The following is a 26,417-nucleotide window of genomic DNA, read 5'->3' as shown; positions in this document are numbered from 1 at the left end:
AGTGACAGAATCAGAGGATGCGTACATACTTCCCATAAAGGTTGCTCCAGAAAGATCTCATTTCAGCACTCTAGAGGAATTAGCCCAGATGCAGGAAAGTACACCCTTAAGTGAGAAGGATGGATGTTTAAGAAAGGTCTGTCAGTTTCAGATGACCAAAGTTGTCTGGTTGCCTCAAACTATTAATCTCACACATTGTAAGAATACATCATGGTCATGCACATTGGGGAAAGGCAGAATGATAATGAATCAGATCAAGTATTGGTTTACACGCACGTTTGCAAAAATGTCCCAAGAGTATTGTCAAAGGTTTGTTGTTTGCTTACAAAATAACGTGGGAAGGCCAGTCCTCACCAATCAAGGGGCTCATCTACCACCTTATGAACAATGTGTTCATCTGTAGGTTGAGTTTCTGCACCTTACCTATTGCAACACTTAGCGATATCTCCTGGTGGTGTTGGATGCGATCTCTGCATTGGTGCAGGCTTATCAAGGCAGCACAGCTGATGCCTTTATTGTTGTTTTTTTTAATTGATTTGTATTCTGTTTGGTTGCCATGCGTCAACCTTTACAATCAACAGAGCAACAAAACATTTTACAAGCTAATTAAAACATTTAAAAAATGTTAAGATAATAATGTATACATCATTTTATACAATCTAAAATTCAATAATACTAAAATCGTATCCAATAGATAGAATTGAGTGATTTCATACAAATGTTTTTTAAAATCGTTGTTCGTCCAGCCATTAATGCTGGACATTCAAGAATGACATGTCTCAATGTTTTGAGAAAGCTGGAATCCTTGCAAAACATACAATATGTGTTTTCAGGTAAAATCAACGTCCAACACAAAAGAGAAGACCTCGTTTTAACAATGTCCAAGCTGAAACGCATACAATTATAACATGAGTCAGTGTCCGGGAAGATAAAAAGATACGGAGCAATGGTGCCCAACCCCTTATGCTCCATATTTAAATGTTCCAGCGGCAGGTACTTCTGCATACTCTCCCGGGTTATAATCCAATCTTGTTTGCATAATGTCGTTTTGTCCCTATTCGGATTTTCAACTAAATCTTTTGAGTTACAACCCATCTCTAGTAGCCATCGTTCCCACATTTCAACAAACTTAGATCACCACCACCACCATCAAATGTATCCCAGATCATCTCATAGATGGAATTTTCTGGTGGTTGCAATATTTTCAAGCATGAAAAAAGGCACAAACAACGATTCCGAACTGTCACTGAGTTGAGGCCAAGTTCATACCTTATGGCCTCAGGGGTATGCATAGTGGCAACCTGAGTACTTTATGCCATTTTAGGGATTCACAATCATTTAAAATATTAGTCATATCAAACTGCTTGACATCAGTCCCATACGAAACCTTACGTACTACTTTTCGCTCATAGAACGTAATTATAGGACGCATAGAGAAATGACAGTAATCAGCTTTCTGCCTAGTCATTTGACCAGCTAAAAGGAATGATTTTTTTAAATTAAATATTCTTTAGATACTTTTTAGTGGGTCTGGCCGAGATGGGGTCAATCCAAAGTAGGTCAATTTGTCTGCTCTCTCCAAAGTGTGTCCCTTAAGTGCAAGTTTCATTCTCTGTTTCTCACCAGGCTTACCCGCTTGAAAGTACAAAGTATTTGATTTACCTGGATTCACCTGCAGACCATTTTCTTTGGCAAATTTCGAAAAGGAATGCAATAATCTTTGAAGACTGACTTCTGTACCATCTATCAACAAGTCAGACAAGTATACATTCAAAAGACTGGGGGACTAAATACACCCCGGTCTCACTGTTGACAAATGTCTGGTCAGGGACATTTGTCACAATTTGGAATTCCTGTTAGCATTAATAGTGATCAAGGTGCTCATTTCGTTAATAATGTGGTAAAGGAAATTTTAACTGCCATAAATGTACAACACAACGTACACTATCCTTATCACACACAGTGAACAGGAGGAGTAGAAAAAAGAAATGGCATGATAAAGAAAATATTGGCAAAAGTATGCCACAGGACAGGGCTGACTGGCATTATTTGGCATTCAAAGCACCTCAAATAAGAAAACAGGGCTTAGCCCGACCAAAATCTTTTATGTGTGTCCTTTGAGCCCCCCTTCATCCCCACCTGTTAGTTCTGTTGACACAAACATTCATTTTAATGATGAAAAACTCCTTGACTATGTGAAGTCTTTACTCCTTTCTGTCAATTCTGTGTACAACCAGTGAAGGTTATGATATGATATGATAGGTTATTTATAACACGCTTAATACCCTAGGCGCAGATCCAGGGATAGAACCTGTGTTCATTCGTGCCGTCTTGCTTCCAAGGCGAGCATGTTGCTGCTGAGCTATCCTCCCGAGCCTTGAAGAAGGAGCTGACAGAACCCTTCCACACCCTACAGCCACACGATCATGTCATGTTGAAACCTGTCAGCGAAAGTCAACATTGGCCCCACGCTGGTGGGCACCTTCCGCCCTTCATGATGACTTCTGCAATTAAGGTGAAAGAGTGGCCTACTTCGGTGCATGCTAGCCACAGAATAAAAGGTTGCCCCTCCTGTATAAATCAAACGGAATGTCTGTATTAAGGTGGAGCTTCTTTTCGTTTCTCTATCTGTTTGTCAAGATTTCTTATATTCCCTCTTTAGATGGTTTTCAATATGTTTCTCACACTCAATTTGGAACATAAAACGACTTTAACCTCTAACAAGTGATAACTACATCAGATTTACAGAGTTGGCCCAGAGTATGGTAAGAGGTATAGTATATTGTGATCTAGAAGGGGACAGCTAGGCGATTTTGGGTGATTGTGCATATGTTGTTGATTTATAATTGGGATTTATTCTGAATCCAGCTGAGTGTGCATCAGGCCAGGTCTCTTAACCTTATGAGGCTCTCCTGAATTGGATGTCAGACAAAGACTACTTTCGCCTCTTAGCAGAAGATCATACATTTAGGAGTCCCAAACGAAATGCTTTAATTTATACTAATACTGTCAAACCAAATAAAGTTTATTCTGAGCCCTCATATATTTCTTATTTAATACACTGATTTAATACATTGGTATTATGTTTTACACCCAAGGACTCAAAAAGAACATATATTGAAGACCATCATATGGCGTCAAAATGACTCTCCTTGAACTGCAGTTGTAAGAGTGAGGCTGTAGAACTCGAATTAGCAGGACAGAGCTACTATGGTAGATTTATCAATGGGATTCCATACAATTGTTGTTCTAGGCAGGTGTAGCATACAAAATCAAAGTGTAGTTCTTGAAAATTATTACAACTCCTTCACTGAACTGTATTGTTTTTTGGTAATGACTCTAACCTATAGGAATGATACTGAGGTGATGAGTTTCTGCTTTAATGTCACTTATACGATATGCCAGTATAATATCCAGCAAAAGGGCATGTATGTTAGAACAGCTGATGGAGTCTCAGACCTCAGAGGCTGACGAGTTTCCCAATTGCACGCCAGTCCCTCAGCAGTCACTGTGGTAAGCCACCCTCAGTGAGGTAGATAGGCCAGGCCTTCAGTATGTTGTGTTGAACGCCACTCTTGCCACATTGGTTTTCATCCTTGCTTTGTCTGCCTTTCAGGTCACAATGCAGTTTCCCAATTTCGATTACGATTAGGTTACACCAGTTGCATACCACCATAAAGCTGCAGAAACTAAGAGCGAACTTCCTCAGGAGGAGAGGGAAAAGGGAAGTAGCAGATCAGGTTTGGGATGGGGCTAATACTGCTATTGTGGCTTGGGGTATTTTTCAGGGCCAGTCTTTAGATGGTTGTTTAGGCTGATTAGGAAGAGTGACAGGACTTAACTCAGGGACACAGCTCCCAAAAACAGATGCCAACATAGGAGAGCTGAACGGTATTGGGACTGTCAGCACAATCACCTACAGCAACTATAGTACAGTTGATACAGTTGATACAGTTGATAATAGAAGTGGTCTCCTTCAGGCAGAACCTTCAGTGGGACATTGCCTGTGAAGAAGTGCAAGATTTCCTGAACTCCACAGCATCCGTGAATATATCCTGCACAACATCTGGCCCAGAGTCCTAGGAAATGATTCAGGTGCACCAGAATGCTTTTGGCCAGGGAGAGGTCTCTGGCAATACAGTAGATGGAGCTGTGGATACCGAGAATGCACCGAGATATGTTGGGAGAGTCGAGCTGCAGGTATTACGTTAGAGGGAAAGTTGTTTGAAGGAGAGCACAGGTTCATACAATTGGTGTCTACCCCTGCTAATGACATGCATTTCATTTTACAGACAGGGACACAACAATGTGAACTATTCTGTTTTGTAGAAGAGAAAATGGCACTGAAGTTACATGTAGCAATGTTGAGGACATGGCTCATGCTGGAAACTAGACATGTTGAGAATCTATTAGAATGAATTCCAGAAGTAAAGAAACTAGCAGATATTAAAAAGAGTCTTCGGATGGTAGAAGCAGCATTTAGTGAGCAGAAGATGGCCTTTCAGGTTGCCCATCATACAGCCACAGTGTATACTCCCACTGATGTGTAATGTTTTGTTAATAATTAAGTTAGTGAGGACCCTTATCTCACCACAGCTATATGTGGAATATTGTTCTTTGTTCTTCTGGCAGGTATTCTTGTGTGCTGTTGTAGATGTTGCAAGCAGGGGAGTGGTGAATGCTGTGCCCCCAGATCCTCAAGCTATAGTGCTAAAGATTACTTATTCCCATCCTGTGTATGAGTATGAGTATTGTTAGGGAGAATTCTCTGTAAAGGCTAATTTCCCAAACCTAGTGAGTCCCCCAGCAGCTTTGCTGGTTTTTTTGGATTTATTTTTTTCTCCTGCTAAGAGTGAGACTCTTTTTCTCCCACTCTTAGGCATGATTTGAGAATATCCTTTGACTTTGTAATGTGTTTTATGGGCTATGGGGTCTTTTACTCCATAGGGCTTCATGTGTTTTTGGTAAGGGTGTTACACAGCACCCTCAGTGCAGTAACACAGGGGTGTCATAGTGACCCCCAAACATAGACTCCATACCCTGGGACTGACTACTGTCTCCCAGGGCATGTAAAGTCACCATTGACTTTACTAGTCTTAAATTGTGAACAGAACCAGTACAAACCATCATATTGTGGAAGTACTGGTAGGGGTAATTAGATTGCCCCTGGGTCTGTTTTTCGAGGGGGCACTGTGCAGTCCCCCCTCGTCAAGTTTCTGGCTGGTGGCAGTGGTTACCATGCAAAATATTCCACCGGAATATTTCCTATGGGATTTTCCCATTCATTTTAAACGCACCACTTTTTTGGTGCAATGTTAAAGATACTGCCGGGTTGTTTATTTAATATTTATTCCCCGGTTGGGTCTTTTTGCCAGGACGGCGTTTGTGTTCGCCTCTGTAACTCCAACCCAAGTCGAGCCCTTTGTTCCACTTTTGGCGGGCTTCTGCACAGAAGCCTCCAAAAGTGGTGCCACTCTGTCTGGGTCTATAGGATGTGTGGGAGGGGGGAATAGGCACCCTGGACTGAGTTGTGTGATTGGCCCAGTGGTGAGCCGCACGGCTCACCACTTAGCATGTTTGAGTGACAGCTAGGACAGCTAGGACAGCTAGGACTGCTGAATGGGGGTTTTCTGCATAAAAGCAGGGCTTTGGGGACTGGAACTTCAGAAGTCACCACAGGATCTAAAGAATCCGAAGAGGGAGAAGCTGAGCCGACCTGCAACGACGACACCACCGGTGGAGCCCTGCTGAACCACCTCACCACTTCCCGACGACAGAGAAGGTCTTCATCCTGGAGAGTCTTCTTCCTTTGAACTGGTGGGGTTAACCAGTTTGCCCTCTTTTCTCCTTCCTGGATCGTCTCGTGGTCGAATCGCCCCTGCCAAGCACCCCGGAGGCCGGATAGTCACGCTTCACCACTACCGCAAATAAAAGGGTAGTGCCTTTTAACCAGGAAACTCCGCAGCTGGTTTCTTCCCTGGCAGTGCAACGACCTCCAGCTTTCCTCCACGTCGAGATCTTCTCTTTCCTTGGACGGAGCACTGACTTGCACCCGCTGCCAGGAACAACTGCCCCCGCTGGAGCTTTCTCACCATTTCAGGTACTGTTTCCTGCCTGGTCTCCCTTGCAACAGACTGTTCAAGGTGTCCCGTAAATCCTTGACTCTCTATCCTGGGGTGACCTGGGACCTGTTAACTAACTTTTCTGAACTGAACCAACTCCTTTTTGAACTATCTGCAAAGACTTTTAAAGTGTACTTCAACTGTGTGATCTTGGGCACATTCCGCCTTGCTCTCTCCAAGAGTAGGCCTGGCCTATGAACTTTCTTGCTCTACAGTAGATTCTGCCTTTCCTGACTTGCTGTGGTTCTTTTAAAAGTGTTGGTATTGTGTGCTTTCCTAATTCTGCCTTTTCCTTCTCTTTTTAAATAATTATTGGAGTGCCATCTTGGTTAAGCGCTCACCTCTGTATTGATAATAAGTGGTGTTCTTTTCCTAAGACTTGTCGAATAATTAATCAGGGAGGTGTATATACTTCTAATGACTGTGTTTAAACTTGCTAGTGTATTTTTTACAAGTGTGTTTTTAAATAAATAATTATATACTTTTATACCAAAGCTCTGGTCAGTGTTTGCTTGTGCTACTGTATTTTTGTACCTAATGTGTATACTCTATATACTGCCTAACTCTTCTTGAGAGAAGTCTGACTGCTCAGCCACAGCTAGCAGGTACATCTGGGTGGTGCAGACTGCTACCAATTGGGTTTACTGCCAACACCTGTAGTCCTAAGCCTTTTGCAGTGGTCCCTAAGGGAACTGCTCAGGTTTCTGCCTAACAAGTATGAACAGTCGTATGAACTTCAGCAGGAACTGAAGCACCTGATGTCAATACAGATGTAATAGAAAATGAATATGATATTGTATATCTAGGTGACTGTAAAGGCAAAATAGACTGTCTCGAGCAAATGTATACTTCTGTAACAGAATGCAAGATTCGATGCAGTCGGAAGCGGCCGCCCAATCCTCTGACTGACTGACTGGGAGAGAGATTGTTTCGCGGTGCGCCTTGACTGTCTGCCGGCCGTTGAGAGAGGTTCTTTCCTCTAGTCCTCCAGCACTCGCGTCCACCAGCTCACAGAGTGTTGTGGAGAAGCTGGGCGCTGGGTGTTGGGCGTTGGGCGCCGGATCGCCGTCGGAGCGACCTGCATGCTGCCGGGGGATTGGGGAACCTGGTCGGAGAGGCAAGTACACGCTGCGAGAAAGGAGCCGCGGGGGGCCACTACCGGCGATCGGTGGTCGGCCCGCGCGCAGAAACCACCTATAAACCCCGAGGCGGGTGTCGCGAGCCCGTGCTCCTCCCGGGAGCCGTCTCGAGGAGGCGGAAGCACGGGAGGAAGGCGCGGGTGTCGTGGCTGAGACCGCTGAACTTAAGGAAGTTCAGCGGTCGCTCTATCTGGTGCCTATTGGTGTCCCTCCTCCCCCCCCCTTTGGCACATTACAGCAAGCTGCACCTGAGGTGCAGGGGATACACTAAGACTTTGTGGTGAGGGGCGGCTGATTCTCCCTTCTCCCTTTTACGACAGATAAACACTCTGCTTGGGGTGGTGCTGGAACTGGAAGTGGGGTGGGAAGTACTCCCAGTACCCCCAGTGGAAGAGGCCCATTGGACCCCCCCCTTCTGTACGTAACCCCTCCTTTTTATGTTTGCACTTTACCTGGGGGTGTGACAGACAGGTGGCTCCATAAAAACAGTATTACCACCCTCCCTCTATTTATTTACACATTCTAACAACTTAAAATGCCTCCGGGGCAAAAGACAGCACAAAATAAATATAATCTACGAAAGACGCCGAAAGCCCGAGAAGCAGAGGCATTGCGGAGTGAGGAGAAGGGCAGTCCCAAGGAAATCTCCATGAAGAAACTCAAAAAGACCACCCTCCCAGGTCAAGGGAAGATTACTGGTTTCTTCCCTACAAATTCTATACCAGAAACTAATTCAACGATCATAGAGGAACCAACATACATTGGAGGGGGTGGGGGGGATTGTTTGAGTACTACTAACTTCGATGATATCGATAATAATTCTCTACTTGATCTATGCCTGAACATACAACGTGGGATGACCCCCCTGATACCCAAGAGGCAGGACGATAAAGATCTGACGCAGGGAACGAATCCTGCGGCCTCTCCTGTCATTATCTCGGGCTACTCTGAGCAGGGGGGCAGATTATCTGCCTCCCCTAACTTAGTAATGGTATCAATGGAGGACGTCCCGGACAATGAGGATGTGGACCATCTATCCCGTTTCCTGGAGCAAACGAACTAGCAGAGATACAATCTTCTGTAACTTCTATTCAGTTCGCCCTAAAAATTCTGCTCCAAATGACCGGACGCAGTTTAGCCAATATCACCGCACCGATCACTCCCTGGACTTATGAAAATCCTGTGGAAGATGAGGCAGAAATCAACTTAGCGGAGGCAATTGACATAGCTGAGGAGATAAACGCTATACCCATTAAAGAAGCCTCTGCAAACATGGACCAGAGCGAGACGGTCTTTTACTCTCGCAAACAGCGCAAACTGGCTAAGAAGGCTCAACAAAACAGGAAAAAACTGTCAGAGTGCCACTCAGTAGAAGAATTTGTGAAAACCAGGGGCCGCTCAAAAAAAGCAAAGAAAAGGGCGGCCCGAGCTAAGAAAAGGAACAACATTGGAGGTGGTTGCCTGACTAGCTGGCTGATTACAGACCAAGATCAGAACAAGGAACAGACGAAGAAGCCGCCAACGCCTGTAAGGGAGGATGAGGGTACTGAGGCTAAAGGTACATTGACCTTGGATGACCTAGAAGTGCTGGACGAAGAGTGGGAACAACTTGAAGTCCATGCTCAGTTGACAGAGGAAAGGCTATGTGGGCCCCCGGAGAAACCATCCCACCCTCTTCTGCCTCAGGCTAAAATCATCCATCCTCCTATCAAACCAACGGAGGAGGGTTCGGGCACTCCATTCAGTAGGATATGTCGGATCAAGAACCTTTACAATAACGGCGGGCGCAGATGGCTGTCTCGGTCAGAACTCTTAACCCGATTATACTCCGTTCCTGAATTGCGAGTGTTGCAATCTGACGACTTCCAGTTTGTGGAGCCATTGAAGGGGCGGAACTCGTGTGTATCTGCCCTTCATTGCAAGTTTCTTTCAACCGCACAGTTGATCAGGAAGTATCGAGACGAACTATGGGCAGTTGACGTGGAGATAGATGCAGACTTGGATGAACCTGATCCCTGTGTCGATAACGGCGAAACAAGTGGTTCAGCTGATTTAGATGTATGCCCGATTGTACCTAAGGGAAAGAAAGTGGAAGTGGCGGAAATACAACACGTGCTAAAATGGCTGGCCGAAGCGCTTCCCGAAGCTCTATCCAATCATTGAACCTGGTCATTACTATCGTGGAATTGCAGAGGCTTTGCGCATCTGCTGTCCTCTGAGGGGTCAGTAAACTTTGTCGCCAAACATGAGCTAATATGTTTACAAGAGACCTGGGCGATGGACCCATTATTACTGAATGGTTTTGTGACTTATCAGTCTTTCGCGAAAAGGGGAGAGAAGGGTAGACCATTCGGCGGGTTGCTTACTGGGGTGGCAAGCTGTTTGAACTCGAAACAGATACCCTGTAGCCTAGACAATAATCTGCTGGCAGTGGAAGTTGAATATGGGCCTAAGGGCAAAGGAGAAAAGGTACTGCTGATAAATATATATAACCCTCCTTATGCCCGGATAAGTGAACCACTCCAAGCAGCCCTTCATGAATTGTTGGCATTCTGGTCAGCGACTCAGGGAAATGGAGCGGTAATGGTAGTTGGCGACTTCAATTGCCGAATACCGGGGGAGGGAGGGCTACACCCACAAAACTCTAGGCTAAGAAACAAGCGGTTACTTACGCATAGCAAAAAAGACACTGAAGGCCCGCAATGGCGTCTCTTGTTTGATGACTGGGATCTGGCGATGGTGAACGGTTACACTGTTAGTGACCATCCAGGAAAACAAACGTGGGCTAACGGGTCTTCTTCTAGTACAATTGACTATATATTTATGTGCCCTAAAATGTTGCTATGTGTTGTTGACCTAACGGTATCTTTAAATGAATGGAGTGACCACGCTGCACTTCAGTGTGTATTAAATATTGTCCATACTAATCCAGAAAAGAGTAATTTGGGTACAATTCAGGTAAACAAAGCGGGCTATAGCATCAGGTGGACTGCCAAGAATATATACTTGGCTTCAGAAGCACTAAACATTGAGAACTGGCCCCAAATACCCAACTTCAATGATATGTCTATAGAAGCTATAGAAACTTGGATCAGTGTTTTTTCTAATACTCATGCCTCAGCCCCCAATCGGAGTATGACTAGACCAGAGGGTGGGATACCCCCGTTTAACAAAAAGATCAGAGACACTAAGAGGGAATTTAGAAGGGAGCTGCGCACGATCAAACAAAGGAGCGAACCTATAGAAAATCTTAGGGTGGCTGTTAGGAAATGCAAGAATAAATATAGAACCAATATCAAAAAGCTACGGCTTACCGAAAGAACTCTGGCATATCAGAAATTGATACACACCATCTGCTCGAAAAACACTCGCAGCATCTGGGCACTTCTGGGTGAAGCTAGGGAAACTGCTAAGGGGCAACTGGCAAACCCCATCGGTGCAAAGGAATGGGAGGATTTCCTATTGAATCGTAATGCCATCGTGCAGCCAGAGGAGAGTCTTCCACTGCTTCCTCCAAGATCTAGTATATCATTTGATATGTCATACACAGCGATACTCTGTAAGATAAAAACTCTAAAATCCTCTAGAGCTCCCGGCCCTAATGGCCTAGCCAATATAGTTATCAAAGCCCAACCTGAGTTTTGGGCAGGATTGTTGGCAATCATGTTTGAGAAAATTTTGAGCCAAGGGGTGATACCTAAGTCGTGGCAAACAGCCGTGTTGATCCCGGTATTTAAAAAGGGAAACCGGCTAGACCCGAATAATTACAGACTCCTCTCTATGCTGGACACGACAGGCAAATTGTTTGCCGCTCTGTTGCTCAAGGACCTTCAGACATGGGTAGAAGAGGCCCATATATTATCTAAATTCCAATGTGGTTTTAGAAAAGGCTACTCCACCGGGTATAATTTGATGGTAATGAACCTATTAAGAGCAAGAGCCCGTAAAAGAGATGAGCCGCCGCTGTATGCACTATACATCGACTTTAAAGCAGCTTTTGATCTGGTACCTAGAGAACGCCTATGGTCTAAACTTGCTGCCCTAGGCTGCCCTGTTGGCGTACTATATTTTCTCAGATTGTTACATCAGAATACCTCAGTCAGGTTAAAATTGGACCAGGAGGGACATCTGACCAGCAAGGTATATCAAAATAGGGGGGTCAAACAGGGCTGTGTGACTGCCCCCCTAGTGTACAATCTTTATGTGCATGATATCCCGCTTGCTCTAACTTCTACCCGTAATTGCCCCCCCAAAATCGGGGACTCCGCCTGTACTGTCATGGCATATGCTGATGATTTGGTCATCTTTGACCACACTATTAGTGGCTTACGTAGATCAGCCACTGCATTATGGGAGTACGCCGAATCTAATGGTCTCATTATTAACCTAGACAAAACTAAGGTATTGAGATTTACTAGCAAAAAAGTGTCCCGTGTGAACCTCACGGTGAATAATAACTTGATTCCATACGCCCCACTCTACCGTTATTTAGGTATTGATTTTGAGCCCAATGGGGACTATGCGGCTCTTAAGCTCTCACGTACAATGCGAGCAGCACAAGTAACATCTTTAATAGCCAACTTTACCAATAAGCAAGGAGGATTTTCGCTTTGGGGTACGCGCCAATTATACATGCAGGTATTTATCCCTATGATGACTTATGGTCTAGATTCACTTCTAGACTTAGATCTTAGCTGGCTTCAAATCATCGAGGGGAAGTTCTGGCGTCGCATACTTGGCCTGGGCCCGGGAGTCCCGATGGCAATTATCCGATTAGAATTAGGGCTACCCTCTATGAAGGCTATCGTCATGAAAAGGAGATTGGGGCACTTTTTGAAAATGCGCAGTACAACAGCTAACCCTCTCCTGCTTACTATCTTCCAAGAATTGTGCAAGAAACAAAATCCTCAGTCACCATCTGTGACGATGATAAAACTTCTTGCTACAATTGGATGGACCTGGCGAGAAGGCCCATATTCTAAGCAAGTTCAAAATGCACTTGATAAGAGGGTAGAAATGTGGGATTGGCTAGAGAATTTCGCTCACCTTAGCGCATTGAAAAGCTACGCATTTGTACAATACAGGTTCTACTCATTCTTGCAACCCCAAGGTTATCTCAATCTATGCCCTTCAAAAAAACTGAGACGATTTATCCTTTTATTAAGGATGGACCAACTGCCTATCCTGTTGGTCACGGGCAGAAGTCTGCAGTTGCCATTGGAACAACGCACCTGTCGGTTGTGTGAAGGAAGCAAAGTATTAGAGTCAGCAAGACATGTTTTGACAGAATGTGGCACTATAATTGATGTAATCCATTGTCATCTGGGGAAGTTTTCCCATAATCTAGCATCAATCGGAACGTCATTATTCTGGCATCACTGCATGAATTCTGAGAGCATGCTAGAAATGTTAGCTCTCTTCAATATCTGGATTAAGATAGAAGAAATATTGAATATTCAGATTTGAAATTAGTACTCGTAACCCAAAACAGTCACTACCCCGGCCCTCGTTTCTTCTTCTTCTTTGTACCTCTTTTTATTTCACATGCTATTGGAGCTTTGAGATTGATTTTATATGTGTAAATAGTTCATTATTTATCATATTGTTACATTGTTATTATTCTGCTTATGGAAGTTTAATCTATATATGGTGCTTACTTATTAATATGTGTAAAGTTTATTAAATAGACTGTATCACATTAAATAAATAAATAAATAAATAAAGTAACAGAATGATGAAGATGGAAAAATGTTTTTTTTAATGTTTCTAGATGCTTAATATATATGTAGTGTTCCACTAGAAACACAAAAAGGGGAACCGTTTTAGTCCACAGTTCCCAGGTTATACTAGTAAGTGACTAGCTGGATAATAAAAGAAAGTGAACAATGGCGCTACTGGTGATGGGGTTGGCGTTTTCCTTTTCAGGAACATCTTTCCGATTGACTATTCTGCTTATTTTCCACAATGATGTCACTCGCTGCCCCAGTCCTCCATGTTTATTATTTTTCTTTTCTTTCAGTGGACCTTGGTTAGGTAAAGCCCTCTCCCTTGTTTTCCCACAGACAAGTGGTGTCCTGCATGAACTAGACTGAGGAGGTGCCCCAGAACTGCTGACTATCACCCTTTCCATGCATTTCAGGTTACTGGGACAAGGTCGCTGGAGCAAGGTCAGTGGATCATACTGGCACAAATGGCTTTGGACAATATGCCAATCATTAAAACCAGAAATGGTCATGGTCTCCTATGCCCCTCACCTGAGGGGGCGAGACTGGAATTTGCATGGTGGCAGCCTGTATTGACCCAGAAGTAGTATGGTTACATGTCATTCTTTGTCATCAGTAGAGAGATAGGACTATCTCCGGTATGAATGTGTTCTTTGTGTAAAGCCGGAGGTGGTAATAGCATGCTGGAAGGCCTAATCTACACTTTCCAGAAGTTTCGATGATCAGATGTTTGTACCTCTATATAAGTACAGGTCTGGAGGATGGGGCGGGTTACACAGGAAGAAACTGGTTAACGGGTGTGATGTTGTTTTGTCTGGCAAGCAAACTAAGAAATCTCCTTTGTTTTGCCAAAACCAAAATTGAGATGAGAGTATGATTAGTTTCACTTCCAGTTCCCCAGCTACAAAGTCAAAGCACCTCAAGCATAGCCGCTCCCCAGTTACTATCTCAGGCTCAGATTGTCAGTCAGTAAAGGATTCTGTGACAGAGGCACTGCAGGAGTATTATCTGGCTACTCGCACACAGGCGGAGGCTTAAGGTTTCACCGGCCTCCCTGTAGTAAAGGCATCTCCAATTTTCCTGGCAGCTGATGAGGCCCCCCTGAATGGTGACCCTTTATACCCAATGGTGGAGGAGAGATACATTTTTCCATGGAAAAGTGTCATCAAAGAGAACCTCAAGATTATTTTAAAATGAATGAGAGTGAACTTGGAGTTGGAGCATCACACGTGGCTGTAAATAAGTTCTTTACGCAATTCAAGAATATCCCTTCCTCTTCATTCCCCTTCCACAAAGTTATGGAAATATAGTGAATGCCTTAATTCCCTCTCTACCTGTTCAAATCGTATCCTTTAACATAGTCCTGATCAAGCCATACCGGCAGACCTGGAGGTTAGGAAAAATAGATAGGGCCCTCAAATGCATATACTCAGCCATTTCCTGTGGTTTGGTACCTATGCAGGCTATGGAGCCCAGTCTTTATTGCTGGATTTCCAGGCCCTATTTTCCAACTATCAAGAGGCAGTGGAGATTGCTCCTCTGTTAGAGATGATGGAATGAGAGGTGCACTATTTTTCTGACATACATTATGATGTTCTAAAAGCAGCAGCATCGGAAGGCAGTTCTTTGATTGCAGCATGAAGACAGTTATGGCTTTATCATTGGAAAGCAGATGCAACCAGGAAGGCTGCTCTAACTAAACTTCAATTTCTTGGTTTCTTCCTGCTTGAGCACCAATTTGACACCTTTCTAGAGACCATAAGCAGAAACTATCTTATAGAGGGAGCAGTGCTCCTTCAATTCTAGATCTTCCTTTCGGAGCTCCTCGGTACCCGCCCCCCCTTGTCTATAGAGGGTCCATCGGGAGGAGAAGCTGAGGATTTCGCTGGCAGAGGTCTTCACACAAACTCTCCAGCTCCACCTGTACCATCCCACCCCAGGCATGACTGTGCCGAGTGCATCCCAGTGGTGGGTTGCCTGCTCCTCTTCAAGGAAGTTTGGTGGGATGTACAAGATACCTGTGCTCAAGAGATAGTTGCAAGTGGATATGCTCTGGAATTTAGGGCATATCCCCCTCAGGGGTAACATGTACCCAACTGCCCAGGAACAAGGAGAAGTGTCTCACCCTCCTCCAGGGGATCAGAATCCTTTTGGCAAAGAATGACACTTGCAGCTATGGAGGGACGGCAACATTATAATTCTATGCCATACTATTCGAAGTACAGAAGCCTTCTGGGGAATAGTGCCCTATTCTGGACCTCAAGAGGTTGAACGTTTTGCGATGGATAAGAGGATTTCCCAGTTCAGCGTTCTACCCTTCGGCCCCTCATCTGCCCGTGCATGATCACCAGATTCTTGCCCCCATTTGTGGCACAACTCTATGGAAAATGGATTAGGGTTCACTCCTATCACAATGATTGGCTCATCCAGGCCTCCTCGAGGGAACTGTTTACCCAACACAACACAAGGGTCTGCGGGATGCTCTAAGCAGATGGCTTCCAGATCAACTTCAAGAAGTTGTCCCTTCTCCCTGTGCAGGACCTTCAGTTTATTGGGATTCACTTCAGAGGGCATTTATTCCATTTAGCAGAATGGACACAATTCAGCAACACCTAACACATTTATTGAGCCTTCCTGCAGCGCGAGTCTGGTTGAAATTTCAGGCGATATGGTGGCCTACACCTCCACAATCCCTAGGGGTAATTTTCACCTGAAACCAATTGTAAAACACATTATTCAGCACTGGTCCAACGAGTCTTGGGGTTAGGAGAAGTCCATTCCGGTCTCACAGGACATTCAGAACTCCCTTGCTTGATGCACTCAGGCCCAGATCCTCCAAGTGGGTGTTCAACTGGATTCAGAATCGGTCATGACAATAACAATGCCTGTCTCAGAGGTTGAGGGGCAACCGTGGAGGCCCTCTCAGTCCAGGGGTGTTGGACCTCGAGTGAAGCAATTCAGTCTTCCAATTAGAGAGAGTTAATAGCAATTTGGAAAACCTTACAGCAATTTCCAGATGCAGATGGCAGGGGTGCTGATCAGGATGAACTAACAGGTTGCCAAGGCTTGCATCAACTGCCAAGTAGGGTGTACAGTCAATGATGTGGCACATCACATCCTGTGGTAGGCCAAAGTTCAGCTATTGGATCTCCAGACAGCCTATCTTCCCGGGCGGAAGAACCAAGCAGAAGACCACTTAAACAGGTGCTTCCCCTCTTCAGTGAACCTTTCCTGCATCCTGTGGTCTTCCAGCTGGTGTTGGATCAGTAGGTTCTTCCCTCGATAGACCTGTGTGCCTCGGAAGCCCACTTTCTCGTAGCATGCTGGCGATCTCTACAGCAAGGTCCTTCAGTATGAATAATCAACCCCCTCTCAACTCGTGTCCACTCGACCTGTTATACATCTTTCCCCTTCTTCCCCTGTTGGGGAGGGTACTACAGAAGATCAGATGAGAGGCATCCAGCATCATTTTGATCACCCCATACTGGCCATGGATGGACTGCCCACCTCCGTTGAGCCCTTACATCATAGAATCCCCTCCACTTAACTATGATTTCTTCTCTCTGCAGCACAACCCTTTCACAGGAGTCAATAGGCACCTCAGCATGATGGCCTGGACATTGATTTGATAGGTCTCATGGCCCTGGGCATCCCTAGAGATATTGTCTCCACTCTTCCAGAAGCAAAGCTACAATCTACTCTGTCATTGTAAAACATCATTGGGCCTCCTTGCAGATTTGGAGTTCTGCTAGAAACTGGCAGCCTATCTCAGTAGACATGGGGAAAGTTTAGCAGTTCCTTAAAAACTGTTTTGCATTGGGCCTAGCTTTGCCTACGCTAAAATCAAAGTGGTTTGCATTTAGCACCTTCAGGGAGTCTGTGTCTTCCCGGACAGATTGGGACTCTTTGTGAGCACCTGTTAAAGATTTTGGACCTTCAGCATTCTCCAAACAAGTCTCTCTTGCCTACTTGGGATTTTGTACTATTATTACAACAACTAGAGAAAATGCCCTCTAATCTCCTCTGAGTAGTGGATATCAGATTTGTTTCCTGGAAGGTATTCCCCCTGGTGGCTAATATATCAGTCAGACGAATTGGCGAACTAGTATCCCTATTGGTGAGGGTCAGGAACCCTGCATACAATTCACTCCAGAAATGGTCATTCTGAATACAGATGCTTCCTTTGTGCCCAAGGTTACCCCTTCTTTTCAAATGCCCCAGGACATTGCTTTACTAGACTTTTCTCCTTTACCTTAATTCTCTGCAAGAAGAGAATCTCAATACTCTGGATCTGGTCAGAGCCCTCATGTATACATGTACCGGACAGCCTCCGTTCTGCAGTCTGATTCTCTATTTGTCAACTTTGGGGGTGACTATAAGTGTAAAAAGCCTGCAACCTCCACCCTTAACTACACAAGGAAGGATTACATGAGGGGAGGAAGCTCTTGGGAGGGTGCCGTGACTTCATCAGTTGATACATGGTATCCCCCTGTTTCCTTTGAGATTACTGCAGCCATTCCCCATGCATTTATGGCGTGTTGACATGTCCTCCCTCAACCACCTAGGACAGACACTGAGGACATTCTCTTTGTCTTGGTACATTCATCAAATAAGGATGGGCCTTTTAACATCATTAGAAACACTCTGCCAGACCTTAAATCTAAATTGTCATAAAGCAAACTACCAGTACCATAAACCCAAGAATACTTGGACGAGAAAGATGCACCGAGTAATGAGGATTACTGAGAGTCCAAAGCACATGCAGCAGTCTAGTGTTTGGGAAAGTCAACCCAAAGCCGGGTCATTTAAACAGGTGAAACAGCTGAGAAGGGGTCAACCTCGCTGGCTGGAGAACACAATCTCTCTCGATGCGGAGCGAGAAAACCAGAGGGCTGGAACGGTGTCTGTGGAGCAAAACATCTTTCTGAAAAGGGAAGGAAAGCAGACCGCAGATGAATGTACGCAGCAAGGACACCAGAAGCAGATGGAGAGCTTCTGAGCATATACCGGTACTACAATGTAGCCTACACCAAACCAAAGCCTGGAGAAATGTGGAACCAAAAGGCAGGAGCTGCGAGAAGCCATAAAATAGTACAGAGGTGGCAAGAGGAGGCAGAACGCTGCACAACCACCACAGGCTTGCAGCAGGGAAGTCGACATACACCAGCCCAAGCCGGTGTGTCAACCCAAGGGACACTGGGACCCCAGGGCATGTCAGAAAGTCTGTTAAAGTACAACCAACATAATTAAAGTAAATGAGAAAGAACCATCAAGGGAAATACACATAAGAAGGCATAACAACATATGCAAAAGAAGCTTCAAGTTTGTGAAGGTATGTATTACATCTGTTGAAGAAGCACATGCAGGATAGTGCAACAGGCAATTTAAGGAAGTTGAAACAAGAATACGAGACTGACAAGTTTACAGGTGTGCACAGATCACACAGGGGAAAAGTCCTGGCAGGAGAGTATACAAGGCAAATTGAGAGACACAGGAGTACACATGTGAAAAAACCTGGCAGGACAGTATACCAGGCAAATGTAAATTATAAGTGTATTCTTACCAGTAGACCCTGGCAGGAAAGCGTACCTAGCAATGTTAAGTTGAATAGTGTACATTATACAATTATCCAAGGAAGACCTGAGAACGATATGTATATCAGGACTGGCAAGAAACTGTGCAGACATATTAAACCCTGGCAGGAAAGTATGCCAGGAAAATGGAAATTGCAAGTGTGTTCTTACCAGAAAGCCCTGGCAGGAAAGCATACCAGGCAGTGTTAAGTTAAATAGTGTACATTATACTAATATCCAAAGAGGTCCTGAGACAGATATTTGTCGGAAGCGGCCAACTGGGATACTGAGAGTGAGGCGTTTCTCTCAGTGGCTTCCAGTATTGGTGCAGCTTGACGGCCTGGCGGTCCCAGGGCCTCTCTTCTAATCTTTGCTCGGCGGGTGTGGTGACTGCGAGCGGTGAGCGGGAGCTGTGGGCTGCGGGCTGCGCGCTGCTGGCTGGGGCCAGGGCTGTGAGTTGATCGAGCGGATTGAGTGAACCCCCGCTGTGAAGCTGGACTGTGCTTCGAACATCCTGCGGTGCTCCCTATATGATTGGACCCGGTAGGATCTGCTCTATGCACAGCAAGGCACGATGAAACTAACGTATGGTGACTGTGTTTTGTTTTAATCTGCCTTAATTTGCCTTAGCCCCGGTGAAGAGTCTGTGTGCTGTGCTAGTCCGTGCGCGGTGATAAGAGTGCCACAGTGTGCTTGGGACAGATAGTCCTGGGCATTTATAGCGCTGATAACTGTCTCTCCGTGCCCTGTGGCTAGGAGAGGGAGCAGCTAAGCACGAGGAAAATACAGTGGGTGAAGCCCAGAGGTATTAAGGACACGACACAAGTTAAGATCTATCTCGCTGCTTATCCACTTGAGGGGTAGGAGTTGAACCTTTCGAGCTAACAGTGGCCGCATATGTAAAAGTGCAATAAGTGCCTGCTGCAAGTAGGGATATAAGTAAGATTAACAGGAGACTGCAGGCTTAATTGCCTTTGATCCTGCTCTGAAAGGTGAAATTCATTCTATCCTAACAGCAGTCGCTGTATTTGTCATTCAAGATCAGTGATATAAGTAAGACTAGCAGGCGACTAGCAGGAGACTGCAGGCTTAATTGGCTTTGATCCTGCTCTAAAAACGAAAATTAAATTATCCTAACAGTAGCCGCTCTACCAGACATTAAAGATCTGGCGGAAAGTTGGTTCATTGGGATATAAAGTAGTACCAACTTGATCCTTACACTTACAGCTGGGACTGAAATGGCACCTTGGGAAAGGTCTACGCAGACCAAATACAATTTGCGGAAAATCAAAAAGCAATCCAATATGGAGAAACCCGAAATTGAGGAGTCTGTGGGGGTGAAAACGAAGTAAACAAAGAGAGTATATAACTTGATCCCTGCTGATCAAGGTGTAATCATTGTTTTTTTTTCCCTCTGAACCCTCTCCCTGAAAATAACTCGACAATAATTGAGGAAATTGTGGTCCCAGGCCCTATTGGTAGTGGCTTAATGAGTTCAACTACTTTCAACGACATAGATAACAACTCACTGCTGGAATTATGTTTGAACATACAGAGGGGGATGACACCACAAATACCGATGACGGTGGGAAGTAGTGGGGCGGCCTGGAGCAAAATCACCCACTTACGTATCACCTGTAAGTGGGTGATACAGGTGAAGTAGGTGGAACCAGTGAAGTGGGTGATACAGGTGAAGTAGGTGGAACCAGTGAAGTGGGTGATACAGGTGAAGTAGGTGGAACCAGTGAAGTGGGTGATACACGTGAAGTATGTGGAACCAGTGAAGTGGGTGATACAGGTGAAGTAGGTGGAACGTGTGAAATGGGTGGAACCAGTGAAGTAGGTGGAAAGTGTGAAGATGACGTATGTGGGTGAATGATGAATGAAGAAAGGATAACGTGTCTAGAACGAATGAAAGGACCAGTGCATAAATTGGTTCGAGTGCATGGAATGGATTGGAGTACGGGACCGGATTGGAGTGCATGAAACAAAGTGGAGTGCATGGATCGGATGCGAGTGCATGGATTGGATGTGAGTGCACAGAATGGCGTGACTTACATGGAATGGTTTGTAGAGACTGGAACGTTTGAAAGAGCTTTGAAAGGAACGGTTTGGAGTGCTTGGAACAGTCAGAGAGCTTGGAACAGTCAGAGTGCTTGGAACAGTCGGAGTGAATCACCTAATGTAAACCACCATTTTCACATCTCCACGCTTACTCTCTTCTTTACACCACCACTCAAATAGAACACAGCGATACTATTACACCATTCGGTATAGCTGCCCTCATATCATCATTTGCCACATACTCCCCATCACTCTAACTAAACACTGCTGGTTACACACCCTCCAGCCTAGGCGTTTCTCCTCAGGCCTAACGCAGCCATAATCGGTCTGGATAACAACCTGCCAGAACGAACACATACTCTTGATCGATCAACCTCCACACCTACCGCTAAGAAGCAGCTATCACACGAATGCCACACCAGCTGCACACATATCCGGTGCTCACACGTACCTTTTGACTCTCTCTATTCTCTCTACTGACCTGAACTTCGGTTCCCAAGGGCGTTCAACCTACCAGCACCTTCAGACCATACCAATGGTACATAAGGCGCTATATTAATGCAAAATAACATACATAACATAACATCCCCTCTGGATTATCTAATCCCACTGGGATCTATGGTTGATTGTCAGCCTCCCCAAATCTAGCTATGGCCTCAATGGAGGATGTCCCTGACAGGGAGGCAGAGGAGTTAGATTGTCCCAATCCTGGGTCAAATGAAATAGTGGAGATACAATCATATGTGCATCCTTACAATTTGCACTTAAGATTCTCTTGCAAATGTCTGGGCGTATCTTCGCTAATACTAACACTCTTGCCCTGGCCCAGGAGCAGATGGGAAAAGAGTGTGAGGAGGTAGAAGCTAACTTGTCTGAGGCTATTCACATTGCTGAAGAAATTGAAGCCCTGCAAGATAAAGAGATTAACTTGGATCTAGAACAAAGTCTTGAAGTATTCTTCTCTCTGAAGCAGCGTTGAATGGCGAGGATGGCGCAAAAGAGTAAGAAACCAAGTACTCTGACCTCCCCAGTGGGAGATTCGGTAACATCTGGTTTACGCTCTAAAAAAGCAAAGAAAAGAGCAGCTAGAGCGAAGAAAAAGAACCCCCAGGTGAGGGTCGCCTGACTAGCGTATTATTACCACAGCAAGAGAATATGAAAGAGCTGGTCGAGGATGTGCAACTATTGGAGATAGAGGACATGGGTGAAGAAGAAAGGATAATTTTGAGTCCATATAAACTCCCAAGTCCACTGACTGAAGGGAATAAGTCAGCAACAACACCATAAGAATTAGCTGGTCTGATAAGAACGTAAACCAGGCAATAGAAGCGTTAGTCTTTAAGAGATTTCCTCATCTTCCTGACTTTAATACTATGTCTATTAATGCGATAGAAGATTGGATCCTTGCATTCTCTGGTAAACATGCAGCAGCCCCTATGGGGGTAATGATAAGAACGGAAGGTACCATACTCCCTTACAACAAGGAGATAAGAGACGCCAAGAGGGGTTTTAGAACTGATCTCCATGACATGAAGAAAAAGAATATACCAGTGGCATTATATTGTGATAATGTGAGGAAAATCAAGAATAGATATAGAGCCACCATCAAGGGCATAATAAAGGCTCTGAAAAATCAAGCATATTAAAGAGTAGTGCAGACTATTTGTTAAAAAAAACTCATGTAATATCTGGTCACTTCTAAGTGAGGCAAGGGGGACTGTGAAAGGACAATTAGTGAACCCAATTGGTGGAGTAGAAACGGTAAAGTTCCTCGAAAATCGTAATTCAGCTTGTGAAGCAGATGACACAACACCAGTGAGTCAAGCCCCATTACGTTCCCCCATTGACGCATCCTTTGGTGCAATATTGAGCAAAATTAAAGAGCTAAAGTGTTCGAGAGCTACTGGTCCAAATGGGTTGGCCAATATAGTCATTAAGAGTCACCCAGAGCTTTGAGCCAGTTTGTTAACTACTTTGTTCGAGAAGATTCTGACCCATGGCAAGATACCTTATTCTTGGCAAACAGCGGTCTTGATACCCGTTTTTAAAAAAAGGAATCGGTTGGCCCCTAATAATTATAGGCTATTATCAATGTTGGATACAACGGGAAAACTGTTTGCCTCATTATTGCTCAAAGAGTTGCAGAAATGGGTGGACGAAGCAAACATCTTATGTAAATTTCAAAGTGGGTTCTGACAGGGTTATTCCACCACCCATAACCTCATGGTGATGGATATTCTGCGCCCCAGGGCGTGTAGTAGGGGGCAGCATCTGCTATACGCATTGTACATAGATTTCAAAGCTGCGTTTGACTCCATTCCCAGCGTTCGACTGTGGTTAAAACTGGAAGCCATGGGCTGTCCGTACGGACTTTTGTATTATCTCAGATTATTACATCAAAATACTTCAGCCCAACTCAAATTAGGCCAGGAAGGGCATATGACGGAAAAGGTTCAGCAGAACAGGGGGGTAAAGCAGGGATCTGTCACTGTGCCACTTGTATACAATCTGTATGTCTATGACATACCAGCGGCAATAGCAGCAGCCAAAAACTGTCCCCATAAAATTGGCGAGGCCCCTTGTTCTGTGTTAGCATATGAAGACGACCTGGTAATTTTGGATAATACTATAAGTGGGCTCTGATGATCTGCAACAGCATTATGGGAATACGCTGATAGCAATGGCCTAACCATTAATTTAGAGAAGACTAAGGTGTTGAGATATACTAGCAAAAGAGTAACTTGTGTCAGCCTTATGGTGGGTAAAATAAATATTCTATATGCTCCTTCTTACCAATATATGGGGGTCAAGTTCGAGGCCAGCGGCAACTATGTTGCATGCAAACAAACAGGAACTATCAGAGCAGCGCAAGTAACTGCTCTGTTTTCTAGCTTCACCAGTAAGCAGGGCAGTTTTACATTATGGGGCACGTGCCATCTATACATACAAGTGTTCATCCCGATGATAACATATGGCCTAAAGGCCCTTCTGACTTTTGATTTGAAATGGCTTCAGGTCATTGAAGGGAAGTTTTGGCGACAGATCCTTGGTTTACCTCCCTGTGTTTCTATGGCCCTTATAAGGCTTGAATTAGGATTGCTATCCCTAAAAGCGATAGTCTTAAAAAAGAGGGCATGGTTCTACTTGAAGATGATCAGTGGAACAACAAATCCACTTTTGTTGGCAGTCCACCAGGAATGACTTAAAAACCACACCACCTGCCCACTACATGAGTCCATGACAACATTTCTAGCAGAAATAGGCTGGACTTGCAGAGGAGCTATAAACTCAGAAGAAGTGCAGAATGCTCTTGGGAAACGTGTTGAGTTATGGGATTGGCTAGAGAACTTTGCCTACCTCAGTACACTAAAGAGTTATCAGTTTGTGCAGTACAGACTGTATTTCTTTAAGAAGCCACAGGTTTACCTGAACCTGTGCCCATCTAAAAGACTTAGGCGCTTCATTCTCCTATTTAGAATGGAACAACTTCCAACAAAGATGGTCAAGGGGAGCAGAGAAAAGATTCCTATAATAGAGCGAGTCTGTCGCCTATGTAAAGCATCAGAAACATTGGAGACAGCCAAACATTTGCTGACCGAATGTCAAATTATGGCCAGTACAATCCAGTATTATATTGGTATGTATGTACATAATCGGGAAACCATTGGGGTACTGTTCTTTTGGCATTACTGCACTAACACAAATAGTATGCGCCTGTTAATTGCCCTCTATCATATATGGCTAAATATCGGAGCCAGGTTGGGCCCAATGATATGAGAAACGGGAAACGTTGTGATAATGTGCTTCATGTTAAATGGATGGTGGGCCCTGTTGGGGAGAATAACTATAAATATAACCCTTATTCTCATTTATATCCAGAGGTTTTTCTGAGAAAATGATTGAAAACAACATTTCATGTCCACCCCAATCATTTTAAGTACTATGAGATTATTTGTCTACATGTTAAAGAGTCATTGGGGAGACTAGAATTGAGAATGTTTAATTTGAATGCACTGCATTGAGGTTTTATGAAGAATGACGGTTAAACGATTTTTATTTTCATTATTATTATTTGATAGTTAGGATGTGATGGATACTATGATGTTATTTTATTTCGTTTTGTATCTGTACAATATGTGTAAAGTTTATTTTGTAAACTAAATCACATTAAATATTAAATTCAATTTATCAGGACTGGCAAAAGACTCTGCAAACATATTTAGAGAGAGAGTAAACTTGGCAGGAGAGTAGACCAGGTATCCTGACAAGACAAAGAACAGCGGACAAAGCATTGTTTGTACCTGTTGCGATGTTGGGCAAGAGAAGCCCAAGGAACTGATATCCTTTTACATAAAACAGAGTGGGGAAAAATCCTGGGGAAGGGAGCCGCTCTCTGAAAAAGGAACTCTGACTTTATGGAACTTTTGTTTTGGAGTTACCTTTTTTCTTTTGAACACTTATACACAACTCAAGGCCAAAGACATGATCCCTTTTCACCTTAGAGTTAATTTATTAGATTGTGAGGGTCAGAATAGAGAATTGGACATGGGACAGTTTTGCTTTGGACAGTCTGACATTTACAGACCCTTACTTTTGTTTTAAGGTAGGAAAACACCTCAAGAGCAGGGACAGAAAGGCATTTCCCCACCCAGACCACCCAGATGTATTTGAATAAAAGTCATTGACCAAAACCATGACTCACTTGTGTCTGAGTTTCATTTCTGACTCTTCACACCTCACACGTCTACAAAGCAAGAGTTATCCAAATCATAAAGGTGAAACTGGCACCATTAAGAGTTATACCTCCTTCAACTTTTGTCGTAATGTGGACAAGGAGGAGGCTATAGTCTCCAGAGAGTTGTGAATGTGAGACTGTAGCAACCCAAACCGCAACATACAACAGTCCAAAATAAAGGACTGTCCAATGAAGGTTCTACAAAAATACATATACTTTAATTAAACACACCATATGCAAAAATAAATAAAAATAATACACTACAAAAACCCACCCGTGTGGAAATAACACTGAATATGCAAAGGTAGTAAGATGCAGCACTCTGGGTAATGAAAAAGGTATGAAAGGCAATCAATAACCACAAGGCTGTAAACTGATATGTTCTGGTGGAAGAAAAGGGATTTCATGTGACCTAACCATTCTCTAGGGCCCAAGGGTGTACAACAAATGCAGGTAGAAGCCTATAGCACCTTATTGCCGTTCTTAGCGATTCAATGGCACCTGATGGGTGCAATACAGACAGTCAGTCTGGGGGAATACACACAGCCTGGACATATCTTACCTGGGTACACAGTGCTGACACATGCATGATACCAATCAGATGTGGCTATAATAATTACGGGACATACTAGCCACTATACCCTAAGCTCAGGTGTGGCTTACATTTAAAGTTTGAAACTGCCACCAAGATAGTAAATCTCATAATTATGTGGTTTTGGGATAGAGGTGCAGATTCAAATGCAGCCTCTGCACGGCAGTGGCTTGGCTGTCACAGCAGCTGTCAAACAGGGTACCTGTGACCTTTGAGCCTACTCTGTGCCACTGGGTTATGCAATGGAAAGTATGTGCTTTGCTTTTGGCATGGACCTTATGAAAGGGAGTCTGATTTGTAAGCCACCATTTGAGAGATGGAATTTTCCATATCATTTTCTGAATTAATGAAAATAAAAAAGACAGGGCTTCTACACCCTTGCCAGATGGAATTTGCTCGCAGTCACAGGGAATTTCTCTTGGGGAGATCTGCAATGCAACTACGTGGACGTCTCCTCACACCTTTATCA

This window comes from Ambystoma mexicanum, chromosome 5p (assembly GCF_040938575.1).
Source record: "Ambystoma mexicanum isolate Mex_15411 chromosome 5p, UKY_AmexF1_1, whole genome shotgun sequence".
NCBI lineage: Eukaryota > Metazoa > Chordata > Amphibia > Caudata > Ambystomatidae > Ambystoma > Ambystoma mexicanum.
This window is presented reverse-complemented; position numbering follows the sequence as displayed.